This window comes from Gymnoscopelus microlampas (assembly GCF_963454915.1).
Source record: "Gymnoscopelus microlampas genome assembly, chromosome: 22".
In the NCBI taxonomy this organism is placed as follows: Eukaryota; Metazoa; Chordata; class Actinopteri; order Myctophiformes; family Myctophidae; genus Gymnoscopelus; species Gymnoscopelus microlampas.
The window spans coordinates 31151149-31171533 of record NC_139959.1 but is presented as its reverse complement, the minus strand read 5'-3'; positions in this window follow the sequence as shown (position 1 = coordinate 31171533).

Here is a 20385-nt window from a genome sequence, read left to right as displayed (position 1 = left end):
ACCAAGCTGGTCGGCGCAGGTCTTTAAGAGGCGACCCCCGATGTGGTCGGGTGCAGTACGTTAGTCCGACAGCGCATTCCTCCGACAGCGCAGCGCTCCGACGTTTCCAATACTAAACCCGAACCAAACCCGCACCCTAACCCTAACCGCACGCGGATGCCACATAGTCGGAGAAATGGGATGTCGGATTACCGTATGCCTCCCGATGTGGTCAGGGCCTGCGCTTTTCTTAGGGTTGAATTTTTTAAAACACTTGATCACATCCTGTTCCTCGAAAAAGGAACTGGTAGGGGGGGCAGACAGTAGTCTGTTTTTGATCTCAGCGTGATTTTCACTAAAATCATGGGCATCAAATCGGCCATAAAAGTCGTTGAGGTCCTGAGCTAGTTGCTTATCACAGCTGTAGTCGGCTAATGCGACCTTCTTCCTACCATTGGCTTTCAGGCCAGTGATGGTTTTCATGCCATCCCAGGCGGAGCCCATGTTGTTTGCTCTGAGTTGGGCTTCTATCTTTTCCTTGTATTGCATTTTTCCAACTTTAACCTCTCTCTTTATTTCTTTCTACAAATTTCGCAGTTCTAGAGTATTTCCCTCTCTAAAAGCTTTGTTCTTTTTCTGAAGAAGTGATTTGAGGGATTTGGTTATCCAAGGTTTGGAATTTGGGTACACTTTGATAATTCTATCTGGAATTACAGTGTCTTCACAATACAGTGACCAACTCGTGACAGCGTCAGTTAACTCATTTATGTTGGCAGAGGATGCCTTGAACATGTCCCAGTCTGTGGATTCTAGTAGACCTCGAAGGGTCTCACAAGCGTTGTGGTCGTTCCAATTCTTAACGCATATTTTCTGTACTTTGCCACGCTTAAGTGCAGTGCGATACACAGGGAAAAGATGTATACAAATGTGATCAGAGGCGCCCAGGGGCGGAAGGGGTACAGATTTATATGCGTCTTTGACGTTACCATAGCACATGTCGAGGATGTTCTTGGCCCGTGTCGGGCAGTTGACATACTGATAGAAGTCTCTGAGTGTCTTTTTCAAGGAGCAGTGGTTCATATCACCCAAAACAAGATTTGGTGCATCAGGGGAGATTAGCTGTAGTTTCTGTAAAACCCGCAGTATGTGCTCACAGGCGTTAGCTTCATTAGCCTTTGGATGGATATACACAACCGTAATACAAATCTGTGGGAACTCTCTCGGCAGGTAGGCTGGCCGCAGAGATACAGAGAGCAATTCAACATCGGGTGTACAGATACTCTCCCTAACAGTGATCGATTTGGCATTACACCAACGTTCGTTTACATATAAACAGACCCCCCCGCCAGTTGACTTGCCCGTTACTGCGGCGTCCCTGTCCAGGCGAAAAGGTGTCCCGAAGCCGTCGATCTCTGTATCTGCTGCTGAGTCCTTCTTGGAAAGGAAAGTCTCCGTGAAAGCAAGAATACACGAGTCTCTGACGTCGTGGTTATAGCGAACCAGCGCCTGTAGCTCCGTGGTTTTGTTCCGAATCGACTTTACGTTGGAGAGGATAATAGAGGGCAGCGGGATGCGGGATAGTGGTTGTTTTTTCCTCAGACGTGTACCGCCTCTTCTCCCTCGCTTTCTCGTACTCCGCAGTGGACCTCCAGAAGGGTTCCGGACGATGGGTCGCAGTAGATCCGCTGGATTCGGCCGTATCAGGTCCGCGGGTGGCTCCAGTGTGTTGCTCCAGCGAAGCAGCTGCTCTCTGTTGTATACCGTCCTGGCTGGCGGTTCTGCAGACAGCTGCGATTGCCTCAGGCTCCACGATAGCTGAAGCACCAATAACAGCAAAAGTAAAACCAGTAACTCCATTGTTTAGGAAGAGCAAGGAACAAAAAGTGCGTGGATATATACCGCCAGCAGGCAGAGAGTTCAGGCTCTTGGTGGAGATTTCCTGCTCTGATTCTCTGTGGGTCTAGCTCCTGCTAGCCGCTAAGTTATTTTCAATGTATGACGTACTTCATTCGCCCTTTTGTTTTGTTTTGTTGGATTCTCCTTTCTCACTGTCTGATGCCGTGGATTCAATAGCTCGACTAGTAGAGTGTGAGCCTCATGTGCCGAAGGTCCCTGGTTCAAATCCCACTGATTACAGTTTACATTTAAATTGCATTGTACAAAACATGACCCTGTTAATTCAGACATGTGCAACTTTTAAACAATAACATGAAATGCTTTTTTGAGACTAGTTGTTTTTTATGTACAACATACTTTCTTGTGAAAATAGCCAATCTACAATCTCACAACTTTTCAGATAGCAACACATTGTCAGCTTGTAGATCAACTATTTTCACTACTTTCCATTCCAAGAACACAAAACAAAACTTTATTGCTAAATATTTGTCAACCAGTAATCTAGAGTAGTTAGCAAAACAGAGGCTTGGTTCATAATGGACTGAAAAACCTATAGATATCAACAGACACCATCAGGGAGGCCATATTTCTAGCTCAATAAGAAGAGAGGCAGCCTGTGAATCCATAGGTTGCTGGTTTGATCCCTGTCCCCAACAATGCATTGAGGTGATCATTATTTGGAATTCTTACTTTGTTACAAACATACTCCTGGTAGCCTGTCTGTCTGTCTGTCTGTCTGTCTGCCTCTCTCTCACTCTGTCACTGTCTGTCTGTCTGTTTGCCTCTCTCTCTCTGTGTCTGTCTGTCTGTCTGTCTGTCTGTCTGTCTCTCTCTCACTCTGTCTGTCTGTCTGTCTGTCTGTCTGTCTGTCTGTCTGCCTCTCTCTCACTCTGTCTGTCTGTCTGACTGCCTCTCTCTCACTCTGTCACTGTCTGTCTGTCTGTCTGCCTCTCTCTCACTCTGTCACTGTCTGTCTGTTTGTCTGCCTCTCTCTCTCTCTCTCTCTCTCTCTCTCTCTCTCTCTCTCTCTCTCTCTCTCTCTCTCTCTCTCTCTCTCTCTCTCTCTCTTTCTCTCTCTCTCTCCTATTCTCGAAACCGCTCATTGCTGCTTGCAGCTATATTTATTATTATTATTATTATTTGAAAACTTTAGTTACTAGTTACTTTGCAGATATAAATTATTATATTATAAAATATGCATTAACCACTTCAGCCGTATACATAGGCTATTTGAAAATAGCCAATCTACAAGTTTGCAACGCGTTGCATCGCAACGCGTTGTGAACTTGTAGATCTGCTATTTTCAAACATTTTAGTACTTTTGGTACTTTAAGAATTATTTTGAAGCCAATACTTTTGTACTTCTACTCAAGTAACATTTTGAACTCAGGCCTTTTACTTATAACAGAGTATTTATACAATGCAGTACTGATACTTTTACTCACGTAAAAAATTAGAGTACTTTTACCACAGGCAAGTGGGCCCTGATCCAGAAAAGGTCAGGAACGGCCTCTGTAGAGTATCTTTTCCATAATAGTGTATATATTCACCATACAACATCATTTTCATGACAGACAATCACATCGGCTTGTCCAAAGCATTTTATTCGCCCATTTATTAGGCCTCGGAGAAGCAAGTAAGACAGCCCTCATTAGAGGGCATACATAATATTTATTTTAATCTATTCATACAAAGTAATTGCCCCCCCCTCATTCAGCATTATGGATGAGCTCCCATTAAGGGCCATGCCAGGTTTATGTGTCACCATTGGAAGCATATATGAGCGTGGCCACGGCGAGGAGCGAACACGCCACTCCATCACCGGCAGATAAAACTAAATGGATCATGTCTGACATCATCGGCCTACTTGAAGACGGATTGCTCGTTAAATGATTTGCATGTCACGGCGGGGGGGCGGGGGGGTCGTTTATTGGGGAATAACTACATGAACCTCTGCATCCGTATTCTGGGATGGGCGACCATTTGGTGAAAACAGCCCGATTTGTAAGCTCATTTTCGGCAAAGAGTTTTGGTGTTGACGTATAGGATTCGGGAATTGCGGATCAATCGGTATTCGATGAGGCAAAGAGGAGTCGGAGACACTTGTTTGTGTGTAGGTGGTGGTGCTTTAGTCAAATGAAGTCACGTTACATTAGACGTACAGACCAGTGGTGAGGTAGTTCTACCAACCAACCAGTGGTGGAAAAAGTACTATTTACTCTGTTACAAGTAAAATTCCGGAATTCAAAATGTACTTGAGTAAAAGTACAAAAGTATTGGCATAAAAGTGTACTTAAAGCACCACAAGTAAAAGTACTCATTATGTAGAATGTCCCATTTCACAAGTTTTCAAATGTACAAATTGTATAAAAATCTTTTGAAAATAGCAGATCTATAAGCTCACAATGCGTCGCATCGCGACGCATTGTGAGCTTGTAGATCGGCTATTTTCAAATGGCTTAAGTGGATATAGGGTTGAAGTGGGTATAACGCATGTTTTGTAATCGAAATCAAAATCTACAAAGTAACTAGTAACTAAAGTTTTCAAATAATTGTAGTGGAGTAAAAGTACAAAATTTGCCTCTGAGATGCAGTGGAGTAGAAGTAAAACTAGACGCGTCCCAGGGCAATTGCAAAGTGTGGTTGCGCCGACGCCGGTCGCCTCGAGGGATACGCCGGGAGGAATACCGTCGGAGGACGCGCGACGTGCCATTCGAATCGGGTGTTGATCGCATCCCGCGTTCGTGATATGTGCCGTTTTGATTTTAAGAAAAAGGCCCCTCCCACTAAAGAAATATGCCCCCCCCACAAATGTAACGGCACAATTATATAGTCACGTCACTCTTGAGACCACTTGTGTTTCATTTTGAAAGGATTGATCCCCCCGAAATCATCATCAAACGGATATGTGTTTCTACTGCTATTCTTCCTCAGTGTGTAAAGAGAAACAATTAGTGATTTTGTAACACTGCTATTTTCGGTGAATAGATTTGGTGTAGAGAGATAAACAAAACTAATAGGGAGGCCAAGTAAAGACCTCTGGGGTACCCCGGTCAAATAAGTAGTTTAACCCATTAACCATATCATTTTCATGCATTTCTGCATTTTTTGGATTTATTTGGCTATTCAAAAATAGCAGATCTACAAGCTCATAGTGCGGCACCGAGTGCTGCGCTTTGAGCTTGTAGATCTGCTATTGTTGAAACACCGTGAACATTTTTGCAAATCTTTGAATACATATATTTTTAAAGTAAAATGTCTTAACTCAAATCTTTGCTCCTGGGGGTCCCTAGAACTAAAAATGTTGATATGGGGTTCTGTGGCCAAATACATATCTAAAGAACAGGAGAACTGTTGCGCCTTTTTTGTCCTTTTGGTGAAGATTAACTGCAGGTGCGGTGGTCTCGAAAGACTTGGTAAGTCTTGTCTAAAGAGTTTTTCCTTTAACCTCCATGCAGTGAGCGAGTCTCCGTCTGTCAGTTTACCCAAATACATATCTAAAAATGTTTTCTAAATCCTAACAGTATGTTGCTATATCAGTGGTGCTCCAACTTTTCCATGTTAAGGACCCCCAAAATGATATGTATTTGGTTGCAGACCCCCAACTCAAAATATGTTGTTCCAGGGACCCAGAAGCACAGATCAGATTAAAAAAATGTTCGCTTTAAAACATATATATATATATATATATATCAGTGCCACGCTATGAGCTTGTAGGTCTGCTATTTTTGAATAGCCAAAGAAATCTTTAAAATGACACGGATGCGTTCGCGGTCTATATGGGTTAAGTGGTTACGGGAAAAATCTGCTAATTTCTGTTCTGGAGAAATCCAAACCAAAAGCAGAGCTGTGCAGCAGAAATGGTTAGCCTGTCGGGCTAATTTCTGCTGACAAGCTTGTGGTTATCCTGTCAGCGTTGTTAAAACAAAGTGACACGTTTCAGATTTTTGGAGAGAATTTTAATTGATGCTTTTTGCCCGTCCGTGCGTTGAACAGCGAGCGTGGGTTCGTTTGAATTGGAGCGGTAATGGATATTGATAACCACGGCTGAGCGGCGTCTCTCGCGTGACGGTTTAAGTGCTTTGGCAAAAACTTGCCTTCTGCATCTCTTTTCACTGTCTCTCCCTGTTATCTGCGCCTTCCATTTCACTTTGTAATCCACAAATTGGATGTGCATGCTGGGTTTATACTTTTATTTTTTTATGTATTTTATTAATTTTCTTTCAGGCAGCAGAGTGCGTGTGAATATAGGCTCTATGCACAGCAGCCATATTCTGAAGACATTCACAGGTGTTACCAATGATACTAATGAAGGCTCTGTTCCATTCTGGTCAAACAGAGTCAGGGTGCTGATATTGTGCATGTTGGCTCACTGGAAACACTCTGCTACACCAAGTGACTCTAAAATTTGGGTCCAGGGACCCTCATGGTTCCTTAAGGGGTGGGGGACAGAGCAGTGTTGATTTTGTCGACTAAAACTATGACAAAAAATGTTCGTCGCCTACTTCTTTTCACTGGCGAAAACTAAATAAAAACTAAGACTAAATATATGGACAATTTCGTTATCAAGACAAAAATGTTAGCGAGGGACGAGTGGAGAAGAGATCCAGTAGAATTAAAAGACAAGTCATTTTATGGGTGTTGTGCTTTTCGATGTCTACACTGTATAAGTTTATTGAGCTACAAAGTACGCGATACTGCAAAAAACAGTGGTTCTCAATTATTTAGACAATATTAGACAATTGGACATACTCCAGTAAAGTAGAAGTACCTCAAAATTGTACTTAAGTACTGTACTTGAGTACATGTACTTAGTTACTTTACACCACTGCGGTGCAGTAATGGCTAAGCTCCCCAGTCCTTTGTGTCTTCTATTGTGCATTAGCCTGCGTGGAAATGTGCTCCGAGGGGAAGGTCTGGAGGAGGCTGGATTAGCAGACGTTTCTATTGACATCAAATCTTAACTGTGTTCATGTAATCCCCCTCACACACACGCGCACACAAACACGCACACGCACACACACACACACACACACACACACACACACACACACACACACACACACACACACACACACACACACACACACACACGCCCCAGCCCACCCTTCCTGAGGAACGGATTAGACAGCACAATGTGTGTGTGTGTGTGTGTGTGTGTGTGTGTGTGTGTGTGTGTGTGTGTGTGTGTGTGTGTGTGTGTGTGAGTGTGAGTGTGAGTGTGTGTGTGTGTGTGTGTGTGTGTGGCTCTCTGTGTGGCCTGCACAGAGAGAGAGAGAGAGAGAGAGAGAGAGAGAGAGAGAGAGAGAGAGAGAGAGAGAGAGAGAGAGAGAGAGAGAGAGAGAGAGAGAGAGAGGATATTGTCCTTTCACGGACTGGAACCAAAACAGATAGATTTTTGGTTCCAGAAAGAACCTTTCAGACTGCTCTTTTTTTCCCCTCAACATTGTTGTGAGCTTTTAGATCTGCAATTTTGGTTGAATGTTCACCTATTACGACATGTCCAAAATTGGGATGCATGCTTTAAGTGGTTAAAGAAGGTGCCTCAAAGAACCATCACATTTTTTTTTTAATAAAAAAAGGGGAAAAACAGTTCCCTACAAACAAGGACTTGAATAACCATTCACTAAATAAAATGGTTCATTATTAGATTATAGTTATTTGTGGAACCATATAGCCTTTTAAGGGCACACTCCCACCACACTTTTATTTTACCTCTGGGGCGGAATCTGCCAATGCTTTGTCAATGTAAATGCGTGGATTCATGCAAGAGCGGATCATTCCGCCTGTCACGCAGACCTTGCGTTTATCCGCTCTACACAACTTGTCCATTTGAGGCAGAAAACTGCTGGAGGCAGGAGCTGATTTTCCCCCTCTGTCCAATCGGATGAGTCGAAGGCGGACCGTCCCAAGACCCAGGAAGCACCATGGTGCTCAAGGCAGAAGGCGGTGCACCAACTATGTTTTGGTGGGAGCGCGCCCTAAAGAACGATTTAACCATTTAAAAAACACCTATTGGTTTACAGACCCGTGTTGAAGCCTGTTTTTCAGCTAATTCAATTCCACTATGTTAGGATTTCCTGTCCAAAAAAAGTTGTTATTCATGACACAGTATAAGTCTTATAGCTATTTCATCCCACAGTTGTCCATAGAAACTCTATCATGCACGCCTGTAAAGGAAATAAGCCATTGTAAAAATCTAATGAAAATGTTCCCTTGTATCAATTATTGTCGTCCGTGTGTCCTGTTCGTGTGCGAGCGACTAATCTCCGGCACCGTTGGCCCGGTTGCTGCGAAACTGCACACACACACTCCCTGGGTGCCAATTCAGAACCTCTGCCCCATATTTTTCACATGGGCCTTTTATAGCGCCACCAGGTTGTGCAAAACCCATTTTTTTATACTACTCCTACAGATTTTATCCAAACATAACGCAAATCGGTACACAGTATGTCTATAGTCATGTGATCAACACGGATCTGTCCGATGTCCCATATTCCATTCTCATTGGCTAAGATTGGCTTCCAAAGTTTGCAGGGTTGGTCCGTTTTGAACAAAATGCCTAAACTATGAACGCAGCTTGCGATTTCCGTGAAATTTCACACGCAGTTCACACGCATTTCACATTGGCCTGTTATAGCGCCACCAGCAGGTCTAATTTAGCAAAACACATTTTTGGAACAAAATGCCACAAATCATGAATGCAGTGCTCTCTCTCTCTCTCTATCTCTCTCTCTCTCTCTTCCTCTCTCTTTTAAACTCTCACGCACGCACGCACGCGCGCACGCACGCCTGCTGACAGGCTGACATTTGATCAGGCGCGGGGAATCAATAGGCGGGGTTGATCACTGTCTTGTAATTATAGCAAGGCTGCAGACAGATAACCGACTGGCCCGCTCGCACACTATCTGACCTGGATGACTCACGCACGCACGCACGCACGCATGCACGTGCACACACACGCACACGCACACACACGACCCATTTTCTCTGTATCTTACCTAATCTTAAACCACACACACACACACACACACACACACACACACACACACACACACACACACACACACACACACACACACACACACACACACACACACACACACACACACACACACACACACACACACACGCGACCCATTTTCTCTGTATCTTACCTAATCTTAAACCACACACACACACACACACACACACACACACACACACACACACACACACACACACACACACACACACACACACACACACACACACACACACACACACACACACACACACGGTTACAATGTTTCTTTTATTACCACATAGCTAGGCTGGTGGAATTAATGTCAGGACAAATGGAAAGGTTGTAACAAAAATACACCACTACTGTGCAATACCACAGCAAACATAGAAGATACGGTACAATAATCCAATTAGAGCAACTTCATCAACCGTATGGCTTCAGTCAAAGTAACGCATTGTGAGCTTGTAGATTTGCCATTTTGGGGGTGATTTTTTCACCGAAGGAATTCAAGTGGTTCATCTAATGTCCCAATTTTGGACATGTCACTACGTGAATATTTTCCAAAATGTAGCCCCCCCACACCCACACACACACACACACACACACACACACACACACACACACACACACACACACACACACACAGATCTCAACGTGTCGCCATGCAGTGGCGGAAAAAGTACTCAAATGTCTTACTTAAGTAAAAGTATCAATACTGCAATGCAATTAAATACTCTGTTACAAGTGAAAGTCCGGAATTCAAAATTTCCTTGAGTAAAAGTACAAAAGTATTGGTATCAAAATGTACTTAATGTACCAAAAGTAGAAATTCCAAAGCTGTGTTAGTCGCCCCTTGTGGAATTTTCCCCAAAAAATTAAAGCACGCATCAATGCGATCATGGCCATCAAGTGATGGATTTGAAAGAATGCATCAATGCAATCTTTCCAATCAATGTGTTAAGTAAAACATTTGAGTACTTTTCCCACCACTGGTGGTGACAACAATAACAACAACCCGCTCAAATGAGTCTCGCTTCAGTTCAAGCACGTTGAAGTCGGGTGCAGAATTTTGCATTGAGACATTTGCATAATTGTCTGCATCATCGAGCACCATACCAATAATTATTTGAATGTCACAACAACAACAAAAAGTAAGGTATGGCAGTGAAAGTACATTTTTATCGCACAATATTCAACAACAAGTTAATTTAAAGTGTTTTAAATAAAACATTGAGCATTGAGACAACAAGACACAGAGCACAAATAAACACGTTATAAACCGACAGTTGAAAACAACAACAAAAATGGAAATGAGTAGAAATAAACAGGGGAATAAGAAAATACAATGACAGAATAATGATATAGAAATATAGAGAGAAAGAAAGCACTTCGAAAAGCACTAATATGGATGAGTATAGGCCATACAGAAGAGCTACCCCTTTTCTATGTATCCAGTGAGTTCAAGTGCTCAGCTTTGCTGGTCAAAGGGCAGTCAGAACACAGAGAGAGGAGAGAGTATAGCCTACAGCAGTGGCTCTCAACCCTTTTTATATCAAGGTCCATTATTTATTCGGCATTTGAGCCACGGAACCACCATTTGATGAGATTTAGACTCTCAGACCCGAAGACTTCGAATATTTTGTTATCGTTGGATAATATTTTGTCAACAATTCCATGCAGTATTGATGTTGTACCATAGGAGAGATAACAGGCAAACGTTGATCAAAATAACAATTATTTAATTAAGTAATGCAGATGTTTAACACATATTTAACTCTTGAGAGCGTAAGTCCATTTGGTTTCATTTTACGCTCTCAAGAGTTAAATGTCTTATAAGGGTCCATTTGGTTACCAACTCTCCATCATTTAGCCGGGGACCACCTGGAACCCCCTCAAACCACTGGCTTACAGTAAGCAGAACAGCCTGAGGGTGTTTGAGCGCGGTGGTGTTTACGCGCGTGTGCGCGTGTGTGTGTGTGTGCGCGTGTGTCTGTGTTACGGTATGTCAACACACTCGGGTCGGTACAGTGCAGTTCAAATGATATTTTACCTTATTTTTAACTCATACATTTTTATTTTTTGTTTGTGATGGAACATGTACCATCGGTGGAAAATAAACATCTAGCAAGGGAACATTATGTTACTGAGTATTGTGTGAAATGTGCTGAACGATAACCAAAAATAGGACAAGAAACATCCCAAACTCAGTAGAAGAATACTGGCATTTCAACCAATCTGGGATTATCTTTGAAGAGGAACATTGCTTGGAGCTTCCCATTCTATAAAGGAACTACACAAGGGTGCAAAGCACAACATGTTCAATGTTTGTCCATTTTTGAAAATAGCAGATCTACAAGCTCGCGACACGTCACACTGTGACACGTTGTCAGCTTGTAGATCAGTTATGTTTTAAATAGTAATCGGTTAATGTGTGTTTCATAACATCGTAGCCTACTGATGCGAATCTGCAACGTAACTAGTAGCTAAAGCTGCCAAATATTTGTCGTGGAGTAAAAAGAACAATATTTGCCTCAGAGAAGGAGTAGAAGTATAAAGTATCGAAACATGGAACATAAAGTTAAGAGTAGGCCCGACCTCAAAATTGTACTTACAGTACAATTTTTACAGTAAGGTAATTGTACTGTAAGTACAGCACTTGAGAAAAGTACTTAGTTACATATGATATATATATATGTGATACTAACTGTATATTAACTATTTTTAGTATGGACCCTCAGGAAACCCTTCAAGACCCCTGGGGATCCCCTGACCACACTTTGAGAACCACTGGACAAACGTACAATTAGTCAGATTCAGAAAACAATGAAACAAAACAAAAGGAGAGACACAAAAGCAAATCATTGCTGTCGGGCAGAAACTCCACATCTCAACTTTCCTTTTTTTTGTGAGTGTTCTTCATCATACAAGAGTGTTGCACTAGTGTAGTGAAAATAGCAGATCTACAAGCTCACAACGAGTCGCATCGCGACACGTTGTGAGCTTGTAGACTGTCTATTTTCACTATTTAATTATATATTTTATAATAAAAAAAGAATGGTTTTGGACAGTAACGGAATATGAGGCAGAGAGACTAATCTGAATTGTCAAATAAAACAGTCTAAGCTATCTGATGTTGTTTCCATGAAAAGCAATCCATTTATTTAAGACCACTGGAATTTGTATTTCACACTTTTTAATAACACACAATAATACCCTGTTTTTATGTTCCTAAAGGGCTGTTAGATGCCTTTGCTTAAGTAGATTTGCCATTGTGCGCGCGTACGTACGCACGTGTGTGTGTGTGTGTGTGTGTGTGTGTGTGTGTGTGTGTGTGTGTGTGTGTGTGTGTGTGTGTGTGTGTGCACGTGCGTGCGTGCGTGCGTGCGTGCGTGCGTGTGTGTGTTGGTTATGGCTTGCATACATATATGCTTGCATACATGTCACAATATCTGTGTTAAATATGTTGTGTGTGTGCGTGCGTGCGTGCGTGCGTGCGTGCGTGCGTGCGTGCGTGCGTGCGTGCGTGCGTGCGTGCTTGCGTGCGTGCGTGCGTACGTGCGTGCCTGCGTGTGTGTATGTGTACATGCTTGTGTGTGTGGGGTTAGGGGGGATATGTTGAACATAAAGGTGGGGGTAGCATCATATCAGCATTCCTAATAGCCCATATTAATCACCGTTATTTTGGATGAAAATTCATAAATCTTACATGACAAGCTAATCTTTGGGTTCCGCTCCACAAGGGAATTCCCCCCCAAGCTCTGTGTGTGTGTGTGTGTGTGTGTGTGTGTGTGTGTGTGTGTGTGTGTGTGTGTGTGTGTGTGTGTGTGTGTGTGTGTGTGTGTGTGTGTGTGTAATACAACTGTGAATGAGCAGCTAACACAGGCCATATGGCTGTTTTTCTGCAGTCTCCAACATGCACTACATCACAGCCTTTATGATAAAGACAAGACAGATGAATATATCTTGAGACAAGAGAAGAAAAAAAAGAAGATAAAAAAAACTACACAATAACATCGGTGTCTCCGTTATCTCCGACTCCTCTGCTGTGGTTTCTCTTTAACTGCAGTGCTTTCTCAAACGTTCTAATGTCAAGGACCCCCATAACTCTGAGAGTGTACAAGTTGTACCATTTGTACACTTTCAGAGTTACAGACCTGTAAGAGTCCATTTCCCCTCAAATGCTTGTGTCATTCAAAAGACGCACGCACGCACGCACGCACTGATAACAACAGGGATATCAAATATCAGCACTATTATTTATGCAAATATTTGGCCAGGAGTCCCTAGTTAACAATACATCTACTGATGCGCAAACTTGGACACACCATCAGTGTTACCTGGAGTCACTGGGTGTTTCGGGTCTCGCAACAGACACCCTCCTCCACGCGACCCGACCGAGGCTGTTCAGACCCCGGCCTGTGTCCGGGGTCATGACCCACTATTATGCTAATATTTGGCCAGGAGTACCTTTACTTTGACTCAAGTACTGAGGTTGAGTACTTTGTCATTCATGTCGTCAATGAGAGAAAATATCCCTCTCTGCTTTACTTCAATTCCTACACTGTGCAGAAACTTTTATTTATTTCATATTTTCATGTGTCTGTTTCATTGCATCTTAAAATATTTACCTGACTCATACCCACATAAGTCCCAGAGGGCTGTGATATGTTATTTATTTATTGTTTTGGCTTTTCTACGTAAAATTGATAATAATAAATCCAGTGCGATTTGCCCCACCATTGGGTCCTGAAGCTATAGGTTGTCAAGGTGCGGTCCGGGGACCCCCAGGGGTTCTTGAGGGGGTTCCAGGGGGTCCCCCAGCATTGTTGTTAATACAGCGTCACAAGAATTTCAAGCCACTTTATCCATATTTTATACATCGGCTATTCAAAAATAGCAGATATACAAGCTCACGGCTTCAAAGTATTTGAAACATTTTGAAAGATTTAGATTTTTTTTACCCAAATCTTCTCTTCTAGGGGTCCCTGGCACAAAACATTTTCAGTTGGGGACAAATCTCTATACTTACAATAGGCTCTATTCACAGCAGCCATATTATGAAGACATTCACAGGTGTTACCAATGATACTAATGAAGGCTCTGTTCCATTCTGGTCAAACAGAGTCAGGGTGCTGATATTGTGCATGTTGGCTCACTGCAAACAGTCTGTTACACCAGTGGGTCTACAGTTGGGGTCATGGGCTTCCAAATGGCCCCTTACAGGTGTGTAACTCTGAGAGTGTACAAATGGAACCAAATGGACCCGTAAGGGTCCATTTGGTTCCATTTGTGCTAATGCCTTAGAGCTGGCAGAACATGGCCTGCAAGATCCTGCCATTGTTGGATCCTATATAGTCGCTTGCACATATTCATAGTTGTGGGTTGCTTTTGTTTGGGCTTGTTTCTGAAGTGTACTTGCTTATTTGGGCTTGCTTTCAAGATTGTTTTTGAAAACAGCTAATGTAATAGGGCTCAAGTGGTGAAGCCGGTCGCTTCTTTTGGGCTTGTTTTCATAGACCTGGTCGCTTGTTTCACTCACGGAATCTGGCAACACTGGAACCAGCACAGACTGCAGCTCGGACCAAACCTTTAACCCCCCTCTCTCCCCCCTCTTCACTACCCCACGGCTATCGACGGCTCTACGAATGCCGCCGAGTTGGCCCGATAACGGTGCGGTGGAGAGCTGCCTTTAGATGCTAAGCCAGGTCAGCTAGGTTCTGCTCTCCTGCATTAGATCTAATGCCAGAAGGTTGGGTCCTGAAGCTGTTCTCCTGCATTAGATCTAATGCCAGAAGGTCAGCGCTGAGAGACTCGTTATCAACAGCCTGCCTGCCGACCCCTCAACGACCAATCACAGTGTCATTGTAATATTACCGGGTTACACGTCTAGCACGGCAGCATTTCAATGTTGTGCCGCCTCTGGTACAAAGGAAGTATCAAAACAAAATGAAACACAAACCGTATTAGGCAAATTGCTTGTGAAAGATATCCACAATCGTCTTAGATGTTCAATAAATCTCCATCCCCTCCGAGCATGCGTGCATACCGCATGCAGAATAATTATCAATTTCCATACGATTTGGATATTAAAGGTCAGAAAAAAACAACGCAGCACGAAAAGACAAAAATGAATGAAAACCCCGAAACCTCCGTTAATGCGTTGTGATTAGATGAAGTCGAATTTCATTTAAAAACCACTGCGGTTGGCCGAATTCTGCGGAATTTGATGACGTCTATGAGAGTTGGCAGCAGAGTTATTGCGAGAGACGCTACTGCCTGGGTTGTCTGCCGAATAAATGCAAATGGTGCAGATTTAGCGGAACCCCTCTCCTTGCAGAATGTTTGGTTTATGGATGGGGAGGTGCGGGCACGAGATATTGATGCTGTAATAGGACTCCGATTAGAATAATGGTGCATTATATAACATGCGACCTTTGTCTAATGCTTTACTGAGGCGCTTTCCCGCAACTATAATGGTACATAATTTATGTAAAACACACTTGCCATCCTAATGATATTCACGGTATAGGCTGCTGGATATGAGACAGTGGCAGTGTCCTCAGGGCATAGGGTAAATACATAGCCTGCAGTAAATGTTACCCAAACAGTAGAGCGGGACCTACTTTTGGGTCGTGAGTAAATATCCCTTTTCTTTTTACGTTTCCTACGAAAAAAAAAATATTTTAGTAAAAATAGTAATAATAACTAGAAAAAGTGCTCCTCGGAGCACAGGTCTCCCCCAGGTCAGGTAGGTTATTGTGGCCTTCTGGTGGAACTATAATAGGCCAACGGTGCCGGAGATTAGCTGCTCGCAGACAGAAGGACGGACAGACGGACGGACAGGGTGCAAAACATACTCTCTCACCATGCCTTTCGGCCTGGCGGACACAAACATTTTTAAAAAATAATACATTTTTGTCTTCTCGGTCTGTGTCTCAGAGGAGAGCTGTGGACAGAAACCTGCCTACCAGTGACATCATCTACAAGTTCTGTAATTTATTTTGTATCAATGCAAGAACAATGGTTATAAGCACTCATAAATATAATCATAACACATTATAAAGAATTTTGTCTAACCTCAAATTATGTCATCATAGCATCAGGCGCAAACAGTCAGCTCCATATACACGTCATCACGCTCATGTCACCATGTCTCAGCCATAACCATATAAGGAGTTCCCAATCTGCATTGGGAAGTCTTTATATGGTTATGGCTGAATCATGGTGACAAATACGCCCAAATATGGAGTATGTCCAACCTCAATGTGTCGTCACGGCATCAGGCGCAAACAAATCAGTCAGCTCCATGGAGCTCAAGAACAATCCCCATATATGGGCACAAAAGGGGGCATGCGCATGTATGGGCATATACTGACGATGACGCCGGGGATCTCCAGATAATATGGGCATGTCGGTTAAAATACTCTGTTACAAGTACAAGGCCTGTGTTCAAAATGTTACTTGAGTAAAAGTACAAAAGTACTGGCATCAAAATATACTTAAAGTACCAAAAGTAAAAGTACTAAAATGTTTGAAATAGGAGTGCGACATGTTGTGAGCTTTTTTGTGTTGTTGGCTATTTTCAAACAGCATGTATAAAATAGGGCTAAAGTGGTTGAAGTATGTTGATATAATAATTCATATCTGCAAAGTAACTAGTAACTAAAGTTTTGAAACAATTGTAGTGGAGTAAAAGTACAACATTTGCCTCTGAAATGTAGTGGAGTAGAAGTAAAAGTATTGAAAATTGGAAATGCTCCAGTAAAGTAAAAATACCTCAAAACTGTACTTAAGTACCTTACTTGAGTAAATGCACTTAGTTACTATACACCACTGACAGGATGGGATGCCCACGCCAACACACACACACACACACACACACACACACACACACACACACACACACACACACACACACACACACACACACACACACACACACACACACACACACACACACACACACACACACACACACACACCTGCACAACATAATGTGCACACACATAAACATACAGATACAGTGGCTCAGGAAGTGGCCAGTGTCCTTGAGCAAGGCACCAAATCCCTCCTGTTGAGCAGGGTTGTGCCTTGCATATGTTTCCTCCATAATCTGTGTGTGAGGGGGTGAATGTAATGTGAAGTAGTATGGATAAAGCCTTTATAAATGCAGACCATTTACCATAAACAGACACAATATAACAATATAAAACACAATCCTTTTGCTGCAGTGTTCTCATGTTTCACCAAACTTAGCAATTGCCTGTCCACATTCAAAACTGACCTAAAAAGCAGCTGTCCGCAAACTACAATGGGACTTAGAAAAGGCTATCCCCTACTATCTAGCCCCCGGAGAGTCAAACAAGTGTCTTCCTCTGCCCCCTCTCCTCCTTTTACATAAATATACCTATTGTTGCTCTTGGTTTAGCTGATGATGGTATGTCTTGGTGATGAATTGAGTACCTAGGACCACAATGGAAACAAGCACCCAGTGCTTTTTGTGTTATCCTGTTAGCATAGCTTGTCAAATAGTATCTGCTGGGTTAATTAAGTATCCAATCAATAAGATAACATGGTCAAAGCAGCCCAAATGTTTCAAAAGCAAAGAACAGCAACTCATATAGCCAGTGGTGAGCTGTGGATTTTTTAACTAAGGGTACTGTATTTTATGACGTCACGCGCGCGCACGTGCGCGCACATAGTCACTCAGCTCAGTGCTAGTTGAAATACTGTATTCAACATGTGATTATTAATGTAATCATATGTATTATTATTTTGTTGTATTGTTGCATTGTTAATTTGTTGTTTTTATTTTTGTTTCAAATTAATTATTGTATTTTCCTTTTAATTTTATATAAAAGCCCTTTACATAGACTCACCCACACATAAGTAGGCCTACTTAAAATAATCAGACAACTTGTCTTTGTCTTGTCTCAGAGAACTGGGTCTGCTAAGCGATCCCCTTCACACCTTGCAGTGCAGAGATGTTGTCTATCATTGTGAGAGGAATGTAACACATTCAATTCAAGTCCGTGTCTTTTCTCGAGTAGCCTAAAGTTATGCAAAGCAGCCAGGTAGACGCTATTGAGAACGGCTCGCCACTGACGGCGCGAACCTTGAGAGGCTATTGTTTTTAAACTTTAAGGCGTTAAAGACCGCCGCTGACGGTGCGTGCACGCTCGCCCCCAGCTCCCACAGTGTCAGAACTAAGGGTACGCCGTACCCCCCCGTACCCCCTACAGCTCAACCCTGCATATAGCCTCAAACCATGCTACTGCACTACTTCACCTCTCCTGCCCCTCCCCCTTGATGTTCCTAGCTTGGGGATTGCCTTACATCACTTTTCATGTGGCAGTCGCGGAACGCTGAAGTCTGTGCCGATAATACGCACTTTAATGTTAAGCCAACATGTCTGCTTTGACTGAAGCAATGAGGTTTGAACTTTCAAAGAACTCAAATTATCTCTGTCCGCCTCTCTCTCTCTCTCTCTCTCTCTCTCTCTCTCTGTGTCTCCCTCCTCTCTGTCACCGTGTCCCTCTCTCTGCTCTCGCTCTCTCTTGCTCTCTCTCTCTCTTGCTCTCTCTCTCTCTCTCTCTCTCTCGTTCTCTCTCTCTCTGTAAAGTGTAAGTTGGAGAACAGTTTTGCCCCCGTGTGAACGTGGTGGCCCCTGTGAAGCCCTGAGGTACTGTACCCCCCCCCCCCCCCCCCCATCATCCAGTCACCATAGCAACAGCCATGAGAGAGAGAGAGAGAGAGAGAGAGAGAGAGAGAGAGAGAGAGAGAGAGAGAGAGAGAGAGAGAGAGAGAGAGAGAGAGAGAGAGAGAGAGAGCAGCATAATTTAAAATACAAAGAGATCATGTGGTTTGACTGAAGAGTTTGACATATTGTACCGGCAGAGAGACAGAGAGAGAACAAGACAGGAAGAGAGGGTGACAGACGGAATGTAAGCAAGGGAGAAAAAGATTTAGAGTGAGAGAAAGAGAAAGGCAGAGGGAGAGAGAGACGGAGACGGAGAAGACAGACTGAAAGAAACAGAGGTTAATAGACAAAGGGAGGATGAAGAGTAAGAACCAAAACTTAAAGAGACACAGCTCCATGTGTTAAGAACTAGTCACGTGTGTGCGTGCAGGTTTGTGTGTGTGTGCGTCTGTGAGTGTTCACATGCACAAGTAAATGTGTTTGTTTTTCTCTAAGCACATGTGTCCCTACCATTATGTGTTAATGGGTGTGTAGCCACAAACATTATCATTTTTTTTATTTTACAGTAGTTTTTTTTTAAATATTATTTTACCTTTTGTGTCAAGACAGGAGAGAGCACAGTGTATAACAGACATACACAAACATTCTGTGTGCGTGCGTGCGTGCGTGCGTGCGTGCGCGCGTGCGTGCGTGCGCACGTGCGTGCGTGCGCGCGTGCGTGCGTACGAGAGAGAGAGAAAGAGAGAGAATCTGTTAATCTCCTTAGCTTCATTAAACCAGATAGCGGCGGATTAACAGGAGGTGCATGTAAATGAACATAATTCCTGGAGAAATTGAAAGAGCGCAGAGATGAATGCGTCATGAGGGACAGGCAAACATAATACAAAATAGCAATTAATTGAATTCCCCCGGCGGGGCCTCGCCCGTTATTTGTTAGAATTACAAGCGGCTGCAGCCGGCTAATTGGTAACGCCGATATAGTCCGGATTATGGGCGCGTATGCTGCTCCCCCCCCCCCACCCCCGTGTTTCTTTCTTTCTGTTATCCACACTCCCTCCTTCAATTCTCCTTCCCATTTCTCTGCCCTTGGTGTTCTGTTCTATTCTCTCCCTTTCCTGCTGTCTTTCATGCTCAAGATTTGAACAGTGGTGGAAAAATGTACACAAATGTTTTACTTGAGCAAAAGTATCAATACTGCGATGTAGAACTCTGTTAGTAAAAGTCCGGAATTCAAAATTGACTTGAGTAAAAGTACAAAAATATTGGTATCAATACATACTTAAAGTATCAAAAGTAAAAGTACTCATACATGTGCAGAATGTCCCAAATTGTCAAAATGTATAAAGAAATCTTGTTGAAAATAGAAGATCTACAAGCTACGAGCTTGTAGATCTTCTATTTTCAAATGACCGAAATGTATAAAGGGCTGATTAGAGGTGGTTAATGTATGTTTTGTAATATCAAAAGCTACAAAGTAACTAGTAACAAGTTTTCAAATAATTTTAGTGGAGTAAAAGGACACAATTTGCCTCTGAGATGTAGTGGAATAGAAGTAAAAATACAGAAAATACTCCATAAAGCAAAAATACCTAAAAATTGTACTCAAGTACAGTACTTAAGTAAATGTACTTAGTTACTTTACATCACTGGATTTTAATAAAATGGTATGTTTATTCGATTGATCCAAGCTGGAACATAATCGATGTAGTGATCGTTAAAATCAATGTATCGGCTGCCGTGTTGAAGTGCTCAGATAGGTGGGCTGCGAATGCTTTCGCGAGTTTGGAGTGGGCCCTGAGCGCTG